A 4619-nucleotide genomic window follows, 5' to 3' on the forward strand; every position below is an offset into this window, starting at 1 on the left:
CGAGTCCGCCGCCCCAAGGGTACGCCCTCGTGCTGCGCCCTATCCGACCATTTCGCCACATCATTGCTTCGCTTAAGAGACAGGCACCGCCTAGGCGTGGCTACGCAGCGCGTACTTGGACATCCGCCAGACGGGCGTTCGTCAGACTACTCCCGCAACAGGAGTCCACCGGCCACAGTGCCATGGACGGCGTTTCGGTATCGCACCGGCAGACTACTCGAAGGCTGGGAAGGACGAAGCAGCAGGAGAACCCCGCTGCCGCAGGTGCGTTCAAAATGCGGGATTACAACCCCTCGTCCCTTTTTTCCCGGTGCCTCCTTTCGCCCTGCCGGCACGGCTTCAGACATCGCGCCCGCACTGCGAGACCTCTTGCGGCGGCCGTTCCTTATAAGTACTGGGCCGCACGCGTCCCGCCGCGCGCGCGTTGTTGCGAAGAGTTACTTTTCCGGAGCCGGCGAGCCGCATTTCCTCTCGTACTCCGCAGCAGCCGCCGCCGTTCCCTTGGCGTCGGGCAAGCCTTTCCCTCAGCCAGCCTACCGACTCCGTCGCGACTCTCATGAGCCAGCAAGCCGCGTTTCCTCTCGTACTCCGCAGCAGCCGCCGCCGTTCCCTTGGCGGCGGGCCGGCCTTTCCCTCGGCCGGCCTACCGACTCGGTCGCAACTCTAACGAGAGTCAGCGAGCTGCGGTTCCTTTCGTACTTCGCAGCAGCCGCCGCCGTTCCCTTGGCAGCGGGCCGGCCTTTTCCCTCGGCCAGCCTACCGGCTACGTTCGAGTCTCTCCGACAACGAGTGTCGAAGACCGAAAGCCCACCAGATTGGTGCGTTACGCCGTTCGAACCCACGGAAGCAGTCCGTCCGACATTCCCTTGGTGACGGACCTCCGCTGGGCGTAACAATTTTTGCAGAGATGAGGCATCAGAATCTCGCAACTCCGCGGTTGAGGCCTTCCCCCGCTTATAAGCGGGGGCGGCGCCGGGTGTGACAAGCACAATCCGGTAATGATCCTTCCGCAGGTTCACCTACGGAAACCTTGTTACGACTTTTACTTCCTCTAAATGATCAAGTTTGGTCATCTTTCCAACAGACCGGCGCAACCGAAAGGCCGCGCCGGACATCGGTCCGAAGACCTCACTAAATCATTCAATCGGTACTAGCGACGGGCGCTGTGTACAAAGGGCAGGGACGTAATCAACGCGAGCTTATGACTCGCGCTTACTGGGAATTCCTCGTTCAAGGGGAACAATTGCAAAACCCTATCCCAGTCACGAAGGAAGTTCCACGGGTTACCCAGTCTTTTCAGACAGGGATAAAGACACGCTGCTTCCTTCAGTGTAGCGCGCTTGTCGCCCCGGACATCTAAGGGCATCACAGACCTGTTATTGCTCTGTTTCGTGCGGCTAGGAGCCGCTTGTCCCTCTAAGAAGGTTGTAAGGTGCTGGGAACCCCGCACCTATTTATAGGCTAGAGTCTCGTTCGTTATCGGAATTAACCAGACAAATCGCTCCACCAACTAAGAACGGCCATGCACCACCATCCACCGAATCAAGAAAGAGCTCTCAATCTGTCAATCCTCCCAGTGTCCGGGCCGGGTAAGTTTTCCCGTGTTGAGTCAAATTAAGCCGCAGGCTCCACTCTTGGTGGTGCCCTTCCGTCAATTCCTTTAAGTTTCAGCTTTGCAACCATACTTCCCCCGGAACCCAAATACTTTGGTTTCCCGGAAGCTGCCCGCCGACTCATTTGAGTAACTCAGGCGGATCGCTGGTTCGCATCGTTTATGGTCAGAACTAGGGCGGTATCTGATCGCCTTCGAACCTCTGACTTTCGTTCTTGATCAAAGAAAACATTCTTGGCAAATGCTTTCGCAGTAGTTCGTCTTGCGACGGTCCAAGAATTTCACCTCTAGCGCCGCAATACGAATGCCCCCGTCTGTCCCTCTTAATCATTACCCCGTATTCCAGAAACCAACAGAACAGAAATGGGGTCTTGTTCTATTATTCCATGCAAGTTTATTCAGGCGACTCGCCTGTGTTGAGCACTCTAATTTTTTCAAAGTAAAAGCGCAGGCCTCCTCGAGACGCACCAATGAAGGGCACCAAGAGAGGACCGGCATGATGTTCAGTCCGAGCCGTCGCATCTGGTAGATGCACTACTCGTCTGGAACTGAGATCCAACTACGAGCTTTTTAACCGCAGCAGCTTTAGTATACGGTATTGGAGCTGGAATTACCGCGGCTGCTGGCACCAGACTTGCCCTCCAATTGATCCTCGTTAAAGGATTTAGAGTGTACTCATTTCAATTACGGGGCCTCAAAAGAGTCCCGTATTGTTATTTTTCGTCACTATCTCCCCGTGCCGGGAGTGGGTAATTTGCGCGCCTGCTGCCTTCCTTGGATGTGGTAGCCGTTTCTCAGGCTCCCTCTCCGGAATCGAACCCTGATTCTCCGTTGCCCGTAACAACCATGGTAGGCAAGTAACCTACCATCGAAAGTTGATAAGGCAGACACTTGAAAGAAACGTCGCCGGCTCATGGCCATGCGATCGGCACAAAGTTATCCAGTCACCACAGAATACGGGCAGAACCCGATGGGTCTTGGTCTAATAAAAGCGCCCGTCAGCCAAAGGCCTTCAGGCTCAATGCATGTATTAGCTCTAGAATTGCCACAGTTGTCCAAGTAGAAAGAAACGATCTAAGGAACCATAACTGATTTAATGAGCCATTCGCGGTTTCGCTTAGACATGCATGGCTTAATCTTTGAGACAAGCATATGATTACTGGCAGGATCAACCAGGTAGATGCATAGGCAAACCCTTGTCGCTCCTCAAGGGAGCCCTGTCGCGGCCGATCGGGGCCCCTCTCACCCCTCGGCGCGCGACGCGCATCTTTTTCGCGGCAGCTCTCGCTGCCCGTGCATCGTTCGAGCTCGCTGCGGCATCCGACCCGAAGGCCCGGTTATCACCGCGCGGCAAGAGAGCACGCGCCCTTAGGCAAAGCATTTGTAACGCGCCCACCAGTGCGCACGCGGCCGCTAGGGCCGCGGCGTTCAGGCACTGGACGGCGCTTGCTGCGTAGCCGAGGCGGCCTAGCCGTTAGACGACGGGACACGCCCGCGTCTTCGGCGCAGTCGCACGGAATCGAGTCCGGGTAGCACGGAACACACTTCGTAACACGTGGGAACAGCGTCGTCCGACAACCAGCCCCTATCGCAGACGCGGATGAGGCTGCAGACGAATGCCGTGGGGTCCACGGGACGGGGACACGCTGGGCACGAGGCCGCATATCAAGACACGTACGGCGCGCGCGCGCTCGGGCGCACGCCACCGACAGCGCCACAAGGACCCCCATATAGTAGCAGCGATAAGTACCCAGACCTCCGTGGGTTGGTAAGTGGCCGTACTCGTGCCGATCTCGCCGTAAATTTGGCTCAAATCGTGCGCGCCCGTTTCGCGGCGCCCCGAGCGAGCCGAACTCGTGGACTTTGCCGTGGCGCTTGGCGCCGTGCTCGAGGCGCCTTCGCCGCAAGAGCCGCGCAAATCGTGCGGCACCCATCGGCGGCATCGCGGCGCCCCGCGCGAGCCGGACTCGTGGACTTTGCCGTGGCGCTATCGGCCCCTCTGTCGGTACCGTGGTTCCGCCGCGGGACATGGCCAAATCTCGGGCGCGGCAGCGCGGCCGGCATCGCGGCGCACCACACGAGCCGTACTCGTGGACTCTGCCGCCGCGCTAAACGCCGTACTCGAGGCGCTTTCGGATCAAGTGTCGCACAAATCTTGCGCGAACTCGTGCAAATGCCATGGGCCGAGGTCGCCAAATGCACAAATGCGCCTCCGGGGCGTCGAGAGGCGCGTTTCGGACTTCGCCGACGAAGCGCGCACTCTACGCTTCCGCGTCTGCCGCGGCGGTATGCCCCCCTTATATATGCAGCGATTAGTACCCAGACCTCCGCGGGTAGGCCGGGGCGGCCTCACTTGAACCGCTATAACTCCGCCGGGCGACGCACTAGAGTAGTGCAAAAGGTATCAAATTCTTTGTCTTTCAGAGGGCTACACGCTGATGTAAAAATTGTACGGCCCGACGTAACGGAACGAGCGCGAAGTTTGTAAATGTCGTTGGACCCTGCCCGAGCCAGAGAGCCTAAACGCCCGTATCTTCGGATAGATAAAAAGCACAGAGGCGAAGAGGGTGGCAAAAGCTTCGCGCTTTCCCGCCCAATACGCCGATACCAAATTCGCACACCTCCAACGCATGGTACGGCCGCAAAAAATTCTCAAACGTTACCGGGGCGAGGAATCTTTTGTGCAGGGGCGAGCGCTTATCGCTTGTATCTTTCGATGGGGCAAGAAGAGAGAGGCGAATGGGGCACCAAACGATTTGCCGCACCGAGACCTATCCTGCAATGTGAAATTCGTGCGCCTCCGATTTGCGGAAGAGCGGCAAAAACTTGAAAACTCTGTCGTGCACGCCCCAGGCGAGACCGCCTGAACGCCTCTATCTTCGGCTGCCGCCGCGCTAAACGCCGTACTCGAGGCGCCTTTTTTTTCATCACATTACTCCGCATGAACATGTCCAGATATCGAGAACCACACGCTCGAGACAACACAGGCTTTTTGCGCGCGTGGTTT

The 4619-nt window shown here is 57.7% G+C and overlaps 1 non-coding gene across 1 annotated transcript; it reads right to left on the bottom strand.

Annotated features, from left to right (window-relative positions):
• Positions 1–996: 996 nt before the first annotated feature.
• LOC144126460 (small subunit ribosomal RNA) lies at positions 997–2791 on the bottom strand. The gene has a single exon (XR_013313507.1). It is a non-coding gene; the product is annotated as a small subunit ribosomal RNA (ribosomal RNA).
• Between the last annotated feature and the right edge of the window lie 1828 nt (positions 2792–4619).

Source organism: Amblyomma americanum, chromosome 3, assembly GCF_052857255.1.
Source record: "Amblyomma americanum isolate KBUSLIRL-KWMA chromosome 3, ASM5285725v1, whole genome shotgun sequence".
Lineage (NCBI taxonomy): Eukaryota > Metazoa > Arthropoda > Arachnida > Ixodida > Ixodidae > Amblyomma > Amblyomma americanum.